The sequence below is a fragment of the Canis lupus genome, chromosome 6 (assembly GCF_011100685.1).
Source record: "Canis lupus familiaris isolate Mischka breed German Shepherd chromosome 6, alternate assembly UU_Cfam_GSD_1.0, whole genome shotgun sequence".
NCBI classification, from domain to species: domain Eukaryota; kingdom Metazoa; phylum Chordata; class Mammalia; order Carnivora; family Canidae; genus Canis; species Canis lupus.
In genome coordinates, this window is record NC_049227.1 from 49,466,787 (window position 1) to 49,485,278 (window position 18,492).

Here is an 18,492-nt window from a genome sequence, read left to right on the forward strand (position 1 = left end):
TTTTTGGTAACAGTTCTGTTGGCCTCATGAAACAACTGGCTCACTTTCTATTCTTTGGAACATTTTCTGTTGAAATAGATCCATCTCTTCCTTAAATTTTTTATAGAGTTCATTGTTCATTGGTAAATTATCTGGACCTGGACTTTTCTTTGTGGAAAGGATTTTGAATACAGATTCATTTTCTGTAAGAGTTCTTACTATTTAGATTTTTTCTATTTTTTTCTTTACTTTTAGTAAATTGCGTTTTCCTAGGAATTTATTCATTCCATCTAAATTTTCAAGTTTATTAATAAAGATATTTAATAATATTTATGATAGGGCAGCCCGGGTGGCTCAGCGGTTTAGCGCTGCCTTCAGCCCAGGGCGTGATCCTGGAGACAGGGGATGGAGTCCCACGTCAGGCTCCCTACATGGAGCCTGCTTCTCCCTCTGCCTGTGTCTCTGCCTCTCTCTCTCTCTCTCTCTCTCTCTCTCTCCCCATCTCTAATAAATAAATAAAATATTTAAAATAAAAAAAATATATAATATTTATGATAGTCTTTTCTTATCTGTTTAGGAACCTCCATTTGGTATTTGTGTCTTCTCTCTTTTTTTCTTGGTCAGTCTAGTCAGAAGCTTATCCCAAAGACCCAGCTTTGGGGAATGACTGATAATAGTGCAGGGTTTTTTCTGGGAGATGATAGTGTTTTAAAATTAAGTATTGGTGGTGGTTGTACAACTGCGTGAAATTTACTAAAATCCACCAGGCTGTACATGTTAAAAGGATGAACTTTATGGATATGCACTATATATAATAAAGTCATTTAAAATACATATGTAAACAAAATAACATGACCTATATAACCTACTCAAATATCAGTAAAGTTTATAATATTAGCCTACATCAAGACTTCCAGTAATATCCATTGTCATAGGTTTTGTACACTGTTAGGTTCTTTATATCACATAGTTGTTGACAAATCAACCACATGAATAGTATTGCCAGGAAGATAGGAATCATTAATATTATATATTAAAATCTTCAAATTTTGTGGGGCGCCTGGGTGGTTCAGCCAGTTAAGTGTCTGCCTTCAGCTTAGGTCAGGATTCCGCGATCCAATGGGGAGTCTACTTCTCCCTTTCCCTCTGCTCTTTCCCCTCACTTATGCTCTCTCTTTCTCTCTCAAATAAATAAATAAAATCTTGTTTAAAATATTCAAAATTTAAATAATAACTATAGTCTCCAGAGAATTCTGGTACATGTTCTGTCCATAGAGACCAAACCAATCTAAGGAAAGTAGGTCAGAGAACACAATCCAGTTCAAACTTGGCACAAGATGAGGTAATGTTTTTTTCTTCACATAATCATGATGTTTTCTAATCATTCTGATTCTGACCTTTAAATCAGTGGGTAGTCTATTATTACTTGGTGGCTGCTGAATCCAGAGTCAACATTTTGGAAACTAAAGAATGCCCATCTTCTTTCAAAATCTTTTGGCTTACTACAAGCTGAGCCCAGCTAAAATCTCTTGCCAGAGTTTAGTTATTTCATGCACATGAACAAAACAACAAACAGAACACAATTAGCAGAGGATGAAAAAATAGAGAATATGTTTATTTTCTAACATGTTAAAGATGTTAAGATCACATTAAATATATTAAAACACTTAAAAAGAAATTGTCATCAAGCACATTTTAGTCTTAAGAGATTATAAATCAGATTTTCTTATTCCTTAAAACATGTTATTCTATTTTCTATAGACAATACACAAGAATATTTAATAAAACTGGGAAACTTAAATTTTAGAAATCCAAGTGATAGAATATCTGCTCTCTCCACAGGCCACCGATAAGATATATTCCCTGCTTCTAAAAGGTATATGACCCATGAATTTGAAAGGAAAAGGAAAAAAAATCGTCTATGGTTCTAACTCAATAACTCTTGCAAAAGTGTGTGTGTCCTTTTTGGTATTTATTTTTGTAATGAGTCAAGCAGCTTCCTCTCTGAAAAGAGTAGCTATTCATTTATATAAGTACCATATAAAGTGTTCAAGTTATTTTTTAATAAATTGTTAGCTTTTCTAGGGTCTTTACCACCCTTCTATCATGTCCAAAATGTCTTTATTAATTAAAAAATTCTAGAAACAGAAAATACAGAGATGGTTAGAGGTACATATTGGAACACTTAAGAAAGATGATTTGAAGTCTTGACTCTTCACTCTAAACTCTTTACTGAGGAATATATAGTTTCTATATATTGATTTATTCGGGATAGTAATAAATTTCCTCTGTCTATGAGAATGGAAAGAATTAAGTGCAAATTACTTAGTATGCAGGTGTATATCGAGGAATGGAAACAAAAATGACAAATATAATTTTAGATTCAGTAATATGTGTTCCTTAAATAACCTTTGCTCTGAAAGGTTAAAATACTGTGAGAAAATGGAAGTGTGAAGAAATGGTTTATTAGATATTCATTCTTGAACCTCAAGGCATCCATGTCTTCATGTATTCAATGATGCATAAGAAACTTTAAAATCATACCCAAAAGAAAATTCTTATGACTCATAACAGACAAAAGTTTATATATGTTTTATAAAGAATTCCTGCAAAACAATAAAGAAACATAAATCAATAGAATAATGGGTTTTGGGTATGAACAGACAATTCATCAAAGAAGTACAAATACATAATAAACATATGAAAAGATGAGCTTCACCAGCTAAAACAGATAAGTTAAGTATATTTTTTCTACTCAAATTAGAAAAATGTAAAAGATTGATATCAGCAACTGCTGGACAGGTGTGAGGCATGGAGAAATGAGCTTTCTTTTATATTGTTGGTAGAAATATAAATTTACACAAACTTTTGGATGAGTTTTAATAGGGAAACAGTTTTCCCTATTAAAATCTGAAAAGTACATGTCCTGTTACCCCACTTCCAGGAATCCATCCTTTAGACAATGGCTACATGATAACGTAAAAATAAAATAGAGGATGGTCATTACAGCGATATTAGTGACAGTAAAAATTTAGGAACGACTTAAATATCTATTGAGAAATGAATAAATAAAGGTGTAGATATAAAATCATTGCAGCCATTAAAAAAAAAAAACTGACAGTCAGGGTTTCTGATGTACTGGCAACGTACTGGTTTTTCTAAATCCAAGTAGTAAATGTAGGGATGTTCACTATGGATAAATTTATATACATATATAGTTGGACAGGTTTTTACATGCATCTGAATTTTCACAAAAAAATGAAAAGGAATGAGTGAGGATAAAATTATGTGAATTAATCCAGTAAAATATATATAATATATTAAGGAAAAAACATATTAGGCCATAAAGACCATTATGAATGCCATAATCCCAATTTTATGGGAAAAAAGTACTATGTATGCATATTTATGACATGTCATTATGCTTCTATATATATAAAAAACCAAGGAGGATATGTAGCAAACCTCTGGAGAATGGGATTAGAAGGATGCTTTTAGGAGGAATGGAGTGGCAATGGAGAGCTTTCATAATTTTCCTAAAATATAAAATATGTTTGATGGTATATATATATATTTACTTTTATGTGTGTTTCAAATGACAAAAAGAAGAAAGCTTACTTAGAAGAATTGAAGAAAGCAAAACAAATGTATTGAGACCAAATATGAAGATGTTCCAGTAATATTTATCCAGCAATAGAAAGTTATTTATGCGGTTAATGAACAATTATCAAGTATTTTTTACACACATAATAAAAAAAATTATCCTATGTACTTGGAAAGGGATAGTTTCTAGAAAAATTTAAGACACTGTAGTTATACCCATGTTTCTCACATTGTATTAGAGAAATTATCAACTACAGATGATCTATTTTTAATACAAATTTTGTGGTGATAAATCTGAATTCAGTTAGAAATCACAATACATTAAGAATTTTTTCCAAATAGCAATAAAAGCAGATGTTTGTTCAGTGCTAATTAAGTTCTAGGCATGATTCTAAATGCTTTATATGTATTCATTTATTTAAATATTACAACCAATCATTATAATCATATCTATTTTACAGTTGAGGAAAATGAGATATAGGGTTAAATAACTTGACAAAGCTCACAACTTATAAGTAGTGGTGCCAGGATTCACACCCAAGCACTTTGATACTAATACTACCACCATCCTACATTGTCTCTTATTATTTCAAGTAAAACCTAATATTCATTTAAAATGATGTGCTAGGGGATCCCTGGGTGGCACAGTGGTTTAGCGCCGGCCTTTGGCCCAGGGCGCGATCCTGGAGACCCGGGATCGAATCCCACGTCGGGCTCCTGGTGCATGGAGCCTGCTTCTCCCTCTGCCTGTGTCTCTGCCTCTCTCCCTCTCTCTCTCTCTCTGTGTGACTATCGTTAAAAAAAATAATAAAAAATAAAAAAAATAAAATGATGTGCTATTATATTAAAGTATGTTTTGTGTCACCCTGTAAGGCACATGAAAACATTTTGAAAAATATAAAATGCTATAAAATGTAATATATGATTGTAAAATTTTAGTTATTCACTTTCTTCCCATAACTAACAGATGCTTTACTGTGACAGAGAGTTACATTGGATGTTACACTTATGGAGACAAAGTTTGGGTTTGAAAGAAATAATATACAATTTCAAGAAACTGATCAAAATTAACTGTTTCTTATTTACTAATGTAGACTAGTATTAATTGCTCCAACAATTATTTTTATACATTCCAATTCCAAGGAACTATGGAGCAAGTTATCACGATTTATTTATTAAGATTTATTCTGCGATAAAACTTTGGGAGTAAGTGGACTATGCAATCCTTTTTTTCCAACAAACTTAAATACAGTTTAGAAGATGGAAGGCATTTCACAAATTTCTGGAGAACAATAACAATGTATATAAAAAGGATTAGAATGAGTGTCAAAGATATATAAGAAATACATAACCGTTCAAAAAAATAAAAGAAAAACATAACAGTTCAGAGAAGGTAGACACTGTCAGGATATGAAATGAAGGAATTCTTATGTCTCATGTGGAACTGAAGTTTGGTCTGCGAGGGAGTGAAAGAATTGAGGAGCCATAAAAAGAGGGTACTTTACTTTTGTTTTTGACAGCTAAACATAATTATGATGTTGTTTTACCTACTTTCTTGGGACTGCTGGAAAATCACTATAATGATGGAATTAAATGATGAGAAACACTTCCTTTGTAATTCTTTTATGCATTAATTACTAGTAATTAATTACTGCTTCCCTGACTTTAGTTAGACAAACCTAAGCAGATGTACAGATAGCTGATTACTTGTTATGGTATATACATCTTACTAATTTCTAATTAATATTTAATTTCTAATTAGTAAGATGTATATACCATATACATCTTATATGTATATATACCATATACATAATTACATTTCTAATTAATTAATAATTAATTAGAGATGTAAAGGTTATCGGTCAAAGTTACCCAGTAACAATCAGGGCTTCTTAACTTTGATTTCAAAGTTTCACCATACTCAGGTATTCATGGTGTGGAAATATGAAAGCAAAAACACCAAGAATATGGACTCTCATATGAATAGTAGGATGTAGAAAAGAACAGGAGATTACAGTGAGTTAACAACTGCCAATTCCTTAATATGCAAATGTTTGTACCGGGAAAAATCATCTAAGTAAAATACTTCATGCTGTAGAGGGGAAAGGAAATTGCATGAGAATTAGCTATTCAAGAAAGGTCAAGTTAGAGACAACTTTAATGATGGAGCTGCAAGGAAGTGGTTTAAGAATATTTCCTTAAAAGAAAAGTCAGAGCAACTAATTTTATTATCTTTAATGAGCTCCCTGGGCCTTATCTAATGTTTTCCCAGAAATCCTCTTGTAAATCCTTAAATTTACAGAGGTTCTTAAAAGAACTCCCACTCTTCCCCTTCTATCGGGTAAAAAGAGTCTGTCATATTGTGGGGAGGGGAGGACAGGGCAGTGGGTAGGTATTCATGCCAACAGACTGAGAGCTTGTCCCAAAATAAATGCCTGGAAAAAATCCAAATTTTCAGTCATCAATATTCCATCCCTATTCCACACAAGCAAAAAGGAACAAAATACACAGTAAGAAAGGCAGACAAATTAAAGGAGAAATTATCAGAGGCTCCCCGAAACGGTTTCTTTTTAAAATGGGTTGACAGAAAAGGTCAAGGTCAGTATATCTTCCTATACAAACTGTAGTTGTGATGAAGCAATATGGAGCAGTAACCAAAACAATCACAAAGGCAGTAAAGGAGAATATTGTTTAATAAGGCCGTCCATATTTGGGTCCCTCAGGAAACTGAATAATATTGAAATTTGAGTGCACTGGGGCATGACCACAAATGCAAATTGCATACTAAAATTTTCAGCTTGAAATTTTCAAAATTAATTTTTGAAATTAATTAATTCAATTACTTTTTAATTAAATTAGAACATTCAAATAAGCAATTGGGTTTTTTTTTCTGCATGGGAATTTTTCAGCTAGGTTTATATTGCTTCAATGAATGGACTGCTTGATTTTTTGAGGATTGGAAATAATACATTATTATCCAGCCCCTAGGTCAAGAGGTATAGGTAACAATTACTACTATTTCCTTGAACCCAGAGTGTCTTAAGTTGGATATATTCTTTGTCTACTCTTCCTTACAATGTCTCCTCCTTCCCAGAGGGAGAGAGAAACATTATAAACAACAAAATATTCTTTGGAGCTCATGCTCTTCTCTCATCTGTGTGAGATGGAGCTGGGAAAAGTGATTTATAAAATTGATTAATAAATTGTCAGATAATATACTTTATAATGAGACTTAAAAAGATTGGTGAACAATATGCTAAAAAACTTAAAGAGAAGAGCCCAGGGAACTAGTTCATTGTCTAGTTTTATTACCACGTACAGATGACACTTAGCCTCAGTTTTGTCATTTACAAACAAACCTACTTAAGAGTAGTTGTGAGAAACAATATGAGATTAATATCTTAAAACAAATACAGAACTGTATACAAAAGCAAGCTATTATTGACTTCTTATTTTTACTATTTGTCATTTAGCATGTAAATGCGATCTCTTATGAAAAGCACTGACCTAAAATCTAAATTAAAACTACACTGACCTTTTTTATCTATAAATAGGGAGAAATAAATAAATAAATAAATAAATAAATAAATAAATAAGGAGTAAGGTCATTTACAGTTTCTTTAGTAAAATGCTATTGGTAGGGGCTAGTTGCCTGTGGCAAGTAATAAACTTACATGGACTTTCTTCAAAATTTCATATTTATTATCTGTATTAGCTAAAATTAGGTTTGGCAGCAAATGACAGAAACAATAGCTTAATAAGATGAAAGCTTCTTTTTGTCTCATATAAATGTCAGGAGCAGCTCATGACTCACAAGATAACCCATGCTACAGGAATCCAGGATCCATTCATCTCAATGTTTTGTCCTACCGGGCTTCAACCTCACAGTCCAAGATGGCAACATCACATTCCAGAGGAGCAGAACTGGGAAAAGGTCAGAAAACAAGAGTGAAAGGACATACAACCTGCTGTCTCTAAGGAGCGGTCATGAAAACTGCCACAAGACACTTCTATTTGCATGCTATTGGCCATGCCTGGTTGCAAGCTAGAAATGGAGTATCATAAAAAAGAAAAAGAAAAAGAAAGAGAGAGAGAAAGAAAGAAAGAAAGAAAGAAAGAAAGAAAGAAAGAAAGAAGAAAGAGAGAGAGAGAGAGAAAGAAAGAAAAGAAAGAAAGAAAGAAAGAAAGAAGAAAGAAAGAAAGAAAGAAAGAAAGAAAGAAAGAAAGAAAGAAAGAAAGAAAGAAAGAAAGAAAGAAAGAAAGAATCCATTGTGAACGGTCACAGTTCTAAGACTCTACCACCATGGGAACAACTACTAGGGTTAACTAGCTATCTCTGTCATTTATCATTTCATTTAATAGAATTATTTTAGTTTAGAAACTTTTTCTTCCTGAAAGAAAAAAGAGAATGAACAGAAAAATATGTCAGGAGAGTGAAATAAAGCCACTTTGGGAATGTATATCATTGTCTTTCTAATTTTGAAAATTAGTAAGCCCAATAATGTAAAAGATTTTAAATGTTGATTATTTTTATCATTATGTAATCATTATGCCTATACTTCTGAATATCTACAATATCTTATTTCTCTGACTTTGCATTGACCTAAACTACACTACATAAAACTACAAATAATGTAATCATAAATGATAAGAATCTCATAGCATATAAAGCATGTAACAGAACCTCTACAGGGAGGCAGTATGAAAATATGGCAAGAGCACAGGCTCTATAAGGAAAGTCTTGGAATGGAAGCCCCCCACTCATCCACTCATTCATTCATAGTATCTGCTGCTGTTCTGTACATATGTCTCAGGTAGTGTGTCTTATGCATAACATTTACAGTCTATTTAGGGAAACAGGAATAAAATGTACAATTTTACAAGTACTAATTCAAATTAAAAGTGTGATAAGTAATTCAAAGTAGGAGTATAGGGTACTGTGAACACCTAGAAGTAAGACCTAGCAATTAAACAGTCCTGGAGAATTTATATTTATTAGTTGAAAGATCTTCTACACTTAAAAGTTTAGATACACTATAAAGTAAAAAAAAGAAAGAAATTGCAAAACAGTGTGAGCAGTATGATTCAATTTCATTTAAAATGTTGCACCCAAAATATTATTACATGTAAACAGATCCATAAAAAATTATAGGATATATCTAATATATATATGTTTTGTTTATATTATATTTACATAAAATACATGCAATAAGTATGTATTTTTTGTGCTTAAAAAATAAGTAAATGAAAATAAAGAAAAAGAAATAAAAATGCATTTAAAAATAAAACTTAGGGATATAAAACTGACTGTAACATCAGTCTGGCATTTGGACATTGACCTGCACCTAGTAAATGCTCAAGGAAAGCTTTAATTACATTGGTAGAAAAAACGATATTAACACATACACGCACATGCACAAATGCGCATGCAGATATATTTTCTAATAAAACAAATAATGTTTTGAAGTACATTAGTTTATTTATTTTATAATACAAGTTCAAAATTTGGTATCTATCCTTAAAGATAATTATATTTTCCCATACAAGACAGGGAAAATAAATCCTGATTCTCCTTAGTTTTCGGGAATATTGAAAGAACTAAAGTAAAGATGATTTGGCTCTCACAAATAAAAATACACACATTGAGAATTGATTATATAAAATACCATGCTTTAGGGAAAATACTGATAAAAAGTAGTTTACCAACTCAACAAATATATATCGGTACCCATTTTGTACCAGGTCTTGTGCGATGCTCTGCAGATTCCAAAATGAAAAGGACGTAGACTCTGCCTTCAAAATACTTTTGAATTAGTGATAGAGATATATAAATAACTTTCTTTAAAAACTACTAGAAAAATAAGTAACCATAGGCAATTTTTATGTTTTATTTATTTATATTTTTGAAAGATTTTATTTATTTGACAGAGAAAGAGAGAGAGAGAGAGAGCACAAGTAGGGGAGCAGCAGAGGGAAAGGGAGAAGCAGACTCCCCACGATGTGGCGTTCCATCCCATGACCCTGGGATCATGACCTGAGTGGAAGGCAGACGCTTTAACCAACTGAGCCACCCAGATGCCCCCTTGGTAATTTTTAGATCTACACATGCTAGCACATGCACATACTTTCATAGAGTGACACAGAGTTTTATATTTTAACATCAGGGCAACCAAGGGCAAAGAGCTCAAATGGTTTCCCTTGTTGCAAAAACATAAAAATACAGAAAAATGCATTTGAGCTGAGGGGATTAAAAAAAAAAGGAGGAAGACAAATTTTGCTTAAATATCCATCATACTTAGAAAATTTGGTGGCTCCTTTTTAAAAAGTCACATTCCAGGCTTTATGAAATGATGCTAAACTGTGAGATAGTTTAGCTGCTGACCATGTAAATCATTATGGAAAAAGTCCTTCTCATATCTCAAAAAAGTTCTGCTTTTCTTTTTTTGTCAGTTTTTTTAGTGGTGACTGTGGTAACAAAGGAAAGCCTTAGATCCACAGTGATAAGACAGAGTGGTTATTTTTCTTTCTTGACAGTCAGCATGGACATTTATACTGAGAGTAATACGCATTTTCATTATCCATGTAATGAAACTCCTTTGTAATGGTGTTCGGAGACAGAACTAGCTCTCAGACATCTAATCATTCATCCCACCAACATTTTTCTTTCTTCTAGAATGTGCCAAATAATTTCCGGACCCTGGACAGTAAGAGGTGAGGAAGGCATGGTCCAGGCCCTTGAATTCACACAGAAGCTTACTGTGAATGCAACAAATTTCCTATAATCTGGCATGCTGTGGTTAACAGAAATAACTATATACCCTTAACCAGATAGCCTTCATTTCTTCATTTAATAAATATGTACTGAGTTCCTTCTATGTATTAAAAACTGTGCTATATATAATATAGTTGTAAACACAGACATAACCTCTATTCAAAAGGAGCGGATAGTCTGTTAGGGGAAAAATGAGACAGAAATTGTTAGTTTCCTACATGATTTCCATTCTCCCTTCTTTTTTTAAAAGAAGTCTGATTCTTGTCTAGGGAGCAGTATGTCCAGTTCCAGACAATGGATGACGATTCATCTAAGCCCGTGATTCCCAAACTGTGTGCCCAGTCTCCAAGAATGCCAAAGTAAACTCACTGGGGGACCATGGCATAGTTTAATTTTCAAGAGAAGCAGTATGATTCAAAATTTGTTGGACTGTGTGCAAACTACTAGCTTAGCGTACGGTTTCCATATTAAATCACTTCGTTCCTTCAGAATATGCCATATTAACTGCAAAGCAGGATTTTCAGTGGTTGCTGTGATTAAAAAACAAACAGATATGGCAATGAAAAGCATGGAGAACAACCAATGGCACTCTCCAATCTGATTCCAACATTTGTGAAGCTGTAGAATGCCCATAAGTATATACATCCTATTAGTAACATGTGGTTATTTAAACATAGAAAAAGTATTACTTTTCTTTCTGTTTATGTGTATAATTTATTCAAATGACTGCTAAGTTATAAATGGAACTTTAATGTATTTCTTTTGGCACAAGAAAATTACTGAGACCCCAAGGGAGCTATGCACCAAGAAAGTTTGGGATCCTTTGGCCAAAGCCAATCATTTTTTAATCCTCTTTCCTGCTTCCCTAGCTTCCTTGCATCTAAAGGTGAACATAGGACCCAATTCCAGGCTAAGCAGAAATGCACCTGGAGGTAAGAGAGGAAGGACAGTGCTGAGAGAGCATTTACTTTTCAGATGAAAGGGGACAATGGCAACAACTGTTAGGTGTCCTTCAAGAGTCCAATTCCTTTAGCAATGTAATCCTACAAGATACAGGTAAAGACCACATATTCCAGCCTCCTTTCCAGCTACATGTAACCAACTGACTAAGCCCTGACCAAAAGTACATGAACAAGAGAGATACATACAAATTTTTAATCATACTCCTAAAAAGAAAGAGCATGCCTCTACTTCTTTCCCCTTTCTTGTCAGACCCCAGGAAATTAAACAATCATCTTCAAATGCACATAGATAATATCACTAGCATTCTGAGATAAGAATGTTAGGCCTCCTTATTTCGAATCCACCACTTTTTCTATATGTTACATTCACTGAGATCTTGGAAATCTCTGCTATAATTTTATATGCCATATTTGATATGTTAATATGATGAGGTCTTTTTGATATATCATATTTATTCAAAATAAGACAAATTCACATCATTATAAATGCATAGACCATCGCATTATGGTTAATAAGTAAGATTTAGTTAACGGGTCAACCCAGTTTATTAACCTGCAACAGCTAAAACCTAGACCCAAACTCATGCATTGTAGGTTCCCTCTACAAGAGGCAGGTCACATGGGAGTTGGACAGGTCCTATGGTTAGGAAGAGCTGCAAGGCAGGGCTTTAGCCATTGCTCCGTGAAGTGGAGTTTCTCTCAATCAGGAGTGGGAAGATGCAAAAGTGATTGCTTTTTATTCTATAGAATGTAGGGAGTTCTAATTTTAGTTTATGTAAAGGAGCTGAAGTAAACATGACATATACAGAGACAATAAGACAAATGGATACTTAAGGACAGACATAAACCACAAGATTATAAAATAGCAAAAGAATTCATTAAAAAATTAGCAAGAACATGACATCTGAGACAGGTGACTTTGTAACTAAGTCATTGGAAGTTCTGTAAAAAAAAAACATCTAAAGGGATTTCAAAACATAATAAAATTTCATTTCTTTAAAAACATGTAACTATTTCTTTTACTACTTGCCATGCTCAGTCACACCACATACAAAATTATTTAATTCATTAAGATATATAAAAAAACAATGGTTGAATTCCTAAAAAAGATGATAATGACTGAAGATATCTACAAAGCATACCTACATACCACCTATTCCAAGTCATCTACAAGATCTCAGACAGAACTGTAGAGTGCTTGCAAAGTCATAGTCACTGAACTACAATATTGTGGTGGCCCAGGGATCCTCAAGTTTCATGGCACTGTCCTTGATGGCTTCTCCCAAGAGACATAGCACCTATATCTTTTGGCTGTGCCAGTGTGATGAACACTGCATTCTAGTGCATACACAGCAGCTTCGTTGGACTAACCACCCTTAGGAAGAACCCAGGAGAACAGAAAAAAGAAGACAATGATCACCAATATTTTAGAAGGTATATATTTTTAACATTGTTTCCCACAAACCTTGGGTCCCTGATATGTGTGGATGACTTCTTTGTGTAATTAAAACTTTCTCTAAAAATATGAGGTTGAGGGATGTCTGGGTGGCTCAGTGGTTGAGCGTCTGCCTTTGGCTCAGGTTGTGATCCTGGAGTCCTGGAATCGAGTCCCACATCAGGCTCCCTGCATGGAGCCTGCTTCTCCCTCTGCCTGTGTCTCTGCCTCTCCCTCTGTGTCTCTCATGAATAAATAAATAAATAAAATCTTAAAAAAATATGAGGTTGAAAATGAATGTATGGTGAGTTTATCTAACATCTAACTGAAGAAACAGGGACATCCTGCCTGTATCTATGTAAGATAAACATACAAAAAAATACACATCAGACTTGACAAAGCCAATGTAGAAGAAATACAAAGGCATATTAAAAAGAGATGCTCTAAGCAAAAGTGGCTCATTTTTTTAGGTTATAATAGTCTCAGTGACTTATTTCTGAAAATGGCTTAGTGTGTGTGCATTCGTTCTCCCAAATGTGAAGCAAGCCTGCTAGGATGAAAAAAAGTTCTGAGTAGAGAAATGAAGAGAACTTCACTAACTAAGCTAAGCAGCAAGAAGCTGGAAAATCTGATCTACTGAATCCTAATTTTCTACCCTGTCTTTAGTCCTCATTCTCTTTCCAGTCCTGTGGATGGGCCTAGACACACTAACACTTACTATGTTTTAAGAGAGGAGACTCCAGAAAATGGCCTCATTTGTTAATTTTATTATTTTTTTTTAAGATTTAATTTATTTATTCATGAGAGACAGAGAGAGAGAGAGAGAGAGAGAGAGAGAGAGGCAGAGACACAGGCAGACGGAGAAGCAGGCTCCATGCAGGGAGCCTGACATGGGATTTGATCCCAGGTCTCCAGGATCATGCCCTGGGCTAAAGGTGACACTAAACTGCTGAGCCACCGGGACTGTCCCTCATTTGTTAATTTTAAGAACTATTTTGTGGTGTGCAATTTGCTTTTTGGTTTTGGTGCCTTTCTTTATACGTGCTAAACTGTGGCAATCAGTATTTGCCAGATGACATAAGATGAATTCAGAAATAAGATGGGAGGGAAAAAGCCATTTAGTGATCAAAGAAGAAGTAAGTACAGCAGCAAAGACTTCTTTAACTTATAAATATCAGCCATATTATTAATAACTATAATTATTAACCTCAAGTTGGTACCCAGGTGACTTATAATTTAGTATCAAGAATAAGACAAATATATAAGTAACTCTTAAAAATGATGGAATATAGGGAGTGAGGATGTATTACAAGGTTTAATGAGAAATGAGATATGGGACTCCGCAACCAAAAGGTTCTCCCCTTGAACTGCTTTTTTCCCCCCATGAACTCTTATTGTCATCCTTTTTCCTTGTCTCCAGGCAATTGTTTCTTCTACTCTCTCCCTGTTTTTCTCTATCCTCATTCCTTAATTTATCCAGTTCCAACCCATTTTAGGTCCTATGGGTTATCAATCCATGTTTTGATAATATCTCAATTTCCCCTGTCCCCATTATTCCTGCTGCATCCCATCTGGTTGCCCATACTGCATTCTCTTGGTTCTTCATATGGGCCATGCTCAGTTCTACCTCAAGACCTTTGCATATGTTGTTCCCTATGCCTAAAACATTCTATCTTGTCCTCAAATTCTTTTAACTCCTTGCTACTTCACCTAGCTAACACCTCTTCATTCTCCAGATCTCTGTCTATACTGCACATCAAGGAAGCCATATTTGATTCCCAGCTAAGTTAAACCCTTTTAAACATGTTGTGCAGAACCTTTTAAAACTCATAACAAGTGAAATTATCCATCAAGTCTTCTTTTTTGTTAAATTATAACCTCTGCATGGGGGGAGGTGGCAATTCTGTCTTAGTCATTGTTAAATCCCCAGTGCTAGTTTATCATTTGATACATGTTAGGCATAAATATCTGTTCCATACAAATAAGTGAAAGGAGAAAGAGACTCTAGGAACTCAGCTGAGATGATCAAGGAAGGATTTATGGCGAAGGAAGCTTGTGAGATGGATTTTGACACATAATGAGAGGCAGTGGGAATAGTTGGTGCTGAGGCTTGGAACAAGAGAGTTAGTGGGTGCTCAGAGAAGAGTGGGTTGTTCATTTTGTAGAGTGTGGGTCACATAAGATAGTAGGAAAGATTAGGCTGGAAAGAAAGGTCAACATAATATGATGGAAGGCCTGACTTGAAAATCAATACTTAATTTAATATCTGATAAAGAGACAAGGAAGAAACATAGTACACTGGCTAAAGGAAAGGGGAAAAAAAGAGACAGAGCATGTTGGAAACTTGTTCATGAACTCAGTGATAGTCCAGGCAGAAACAATAAAAAACTGAGCTGCTGATTGTAAGAAATGGATGGGGAAAAAAAACCCACAGTGATAGAAAGAATTATATGTTTAAGTTGAATTGTGTGGAGAAAGACTAAAATATTTAACTAAAATATTTGGGGGAGACAAGGAAAAGAGATAAGCCAGTGTGCCTCCTGATGTTTCTGTAAGAATAACTGGAAACATGGTGAATCCAGGAAAGTTGGGAAAATTTGGCTTTAGGGATGGTCAGGGAAAGAAAGTGATGAGTTCATTTTGTAACATTATTGAGCTACATTTTTAAAAAATCATCTAGAATAAAGTATTCTTAGGGTGTACATTCTGATCAATGGCTGAAGATTAATGTTCTATGAGATTTTATATTTGTACTCTAATGAGATTTTATATTTACATTTCTGTTAATTCCCTTAGTCATTTCATAAGCTTTTATACCAGAAGGGTGTTTCAAATAGTAGGATAAACACAGTGTGTCTTCTTGGAGAACTAATTTTATAGAATATTTGAGACAATAAATCACCAACCAACTTAATCCTCTTCCCCACTTAAAAATATTCTTACCTTAGAAGTACATGATGGATGAGAATACAAGATCCACATGGATTTTCAGACACACTCAAATTCCAGGAAATGTCATGCTTGTCAAACTGCTTTAGGGTCTATGTTCCTTGTCCCAATTTCTATATCCCTCACTTGGAGTTTATTTTGCTAAGTAAGTTGTCAAAATAGTTTTTCCACATTCATACAGCTGGTAAGTGGTAGAGCAAGAATCTTAAACCAGATCTCTATAGAGCCTTCTCTCTTACCTATTTCATTAGTACTTACTATCTATATATAATATTCAGATAATATCATATTTAGCATCACTAACCAAGTTAATGACAACATAAAGCCAAATACTTCCAGCTGGTACTTTTCAATTATGAATTAGCAAAGTCTCCAAGAATGTAATCAGAGCAAGTGATTTTTCACAGTGCTTGGGGAGAGTGAAGATGGGATCATCAAAAGAATTAGTGTGGTGTTTCCTAGTTCACTGATGATTAATCAGAAGGGTATGTTAAGCATTCTTTTAAGGCTCAATCCATCCTTCAAACTTTTAAAACAATGAGCTGCGATCACCTTCCTATCCAAAAGCTTGAAAGCACAATTTAGAAAGTCCTTCATAATCTGTGCCTAATTATTCTTCAGCAATGAATCCCCATACAACTAGCCCCAAATACACTAGATTTTAAACCATGAGTTAATACAATTAAAAGTCTTAAGACTTCAAAAGTAAGTAAGAGTTGGTCAGATTAAGGGGTAGGGAACAGGGTCTGTCTTTACAGAGGTAGAGAGTTCTAGGCAGCAACATGCAGAAACAACATCATGTAGGAAGAGGGAGCCAGGTCCACTGAAGAAGGCAATGGAAAGTCAGTGAAGGGCTTTGAGCAAGGAGTGACATACTCAGATCAGTCTGTACTTAAGAAAACTCACTCTAGGGGCACCTGGGTGGTTCAGCCAGTTGAGCATCTGACTCTTGATATCAGCTCAGGTCTTGATCCCAGGGTCACGAGCTTGAGCCCGGTGTTGGGCTCCATGTATGGAGCCTACTTAAAAAAAAATTACTCTAGACACTGCTGGAAATGATATTGACACACATGGAACTGTCACTACTACTTCCAGATGTCCATGACTTGTATAGGTAAGTGTGGAAACTGATAAATGAATTTACCTAACAAAACTGTAGTTTTGAAATCTTATCATATTTTTAAAAAGATTTTATGTATTTATTTATGAGAGACAAGGGGGAGGCAGAGACATAGAGGGAGAAGAAGGCTCCCTAAGAGGATCCTGATGCGGGACTTGATCCCAGGATACTGGGATCAGAACTTGAGCCAAAGGCAGAAAGGCGCCCCAGAAATCTTATCAGATTTTAAAATAACAGTAATTAAACACAAAGGCTTTCCTCTAAAAGCTTCATGGTGCACGTTAGTGTGCTTTTATAAACTTTAGTAACCATAATAAGCAAATTACTTTGGCGCACTGTATTTTTTAAATGTTCAATGCATGATATATAATACTACAGCATTCCCAAACCACTTTATAATCTTTTTAAAAAGTGCTTATTTAAATACACAAATATGATCAATGAATACAGAATTACATAATCACCAAGAGAAGTTGCTAGAGTTTTCATAATGGTCTCTTGGTTTTCCCTCTGCTGATATTGGCGCCAAAGAAATTAGGTTATAACTATTGTTTCTCTGTGGCTGAAGAGACATTTCCAAGTACAGAATGAATGGAGTTCATTCAGAGGCCTTGCAAATGGGCTGTGGCCCCTTTTTATGCATGATGGGCCCCAGCAAGGATATTTAGAACAAAACCAACTTTCACTTTTTAATGCATTGACAAGGTCCTCACATTTTAAAGGAGCTCCACACAGTGGATTTACTCAGGTTTATCTCTTCTGTCATCACAATTTCTATAGAAGAATATTAAGGATGCCAGGGAAGGGGGCTGAGTTTTCTGTTTTAATAACAGGGCAAATTATATGTTGTTTAAAGCCTAAATTATAGAGGATGTAGGAATTTCCAATTGATTAAGTTTGAAACAAATAATAATAACATTTGAGAAAGAAAAGAGCTTGATGGAGAGAACAAGTCCCTGTGGAAGGAAAAAAGGTGAAAAAGTCATGCATCTTTCAATAAACTTATTTATTTATTTATTTATTTTTGTGGTTACTATTGTTCCTGAATATATCAGGGCTGCATGTATTTTTTTTTGAACTGATTTTTTTTTTTTTTAAGACAAGATGAGACTCTACAGTTGGGAGAATAAAAGGTTATAACCCACTTCCTCCACGCCCTCTTGATACTCACCATCCACCCTTTGTGTGGTCTTTGGCTTATGCAGTATCCTGTCTCATTATGACTAGACATAAAGAGTCAAATAACTGTCATCAACAATATAGTATCAAATTGAAGGTCTCATTTTTTTAAATGTATCTATTTTGTCAATTTACTTTTTTTTTTCCTGTTTAAACCACAGAATAACCTCCTGCCAAGTTCACAGCTGGCAAAGGAACAGAGAAGTAAATTTTAATCTAATGCTATAGTTTTAGAACAACACAGTCAAAAGATTTTAATAGGAGGGGAAAGTAATTTCACATTATTTTACCTGAGATGGGATCATGACCTGAGTTGAAGGCAGTGAGTTCAATATTTAAAGGTTCACTAGGACTTTTTCCTATCTTAGCAAGGGAACTAATTTATTCCTAGGTTGGCCCAAGGGCGGATCTCTGCTTCGTAAAGTAATTTGTGGGTTGGCCTACAAAGGGCACACAGAAAACCAATGAAAAGAGAGTAACGAGGTAGAAAGAA

The 18,492-nt window shown here is 34.4% G+C and overlaps 1 long non-coding RNA gene across 3 annotated transcripts in view; it reads right to left on the reverse strand.

Moving 5' to 3' along the window:
• LOC102153396 overlaps positions 1–18,492 on the reverse strand; it is a 153,004-nt gene that overhangs the window by 77,048 nt on the left and 57,464 nt on the right. For 2 of the 3 annotated variants that reach the window (XR_005361138.1, XR_005361141.1), the window contains one exon: positions 7,397–7,506. The exons of the other annotated variant lie outside the window; for it this stretch is intronic. This is a non-coding gene — a long non-coding RNA (uncharacterized LOC102153396). The remainder of the gene's footprint in view (positions 1–7,396; positions 7,507–18,492) is intronic. 3 annotated transcript variants of the gene reach the window in all.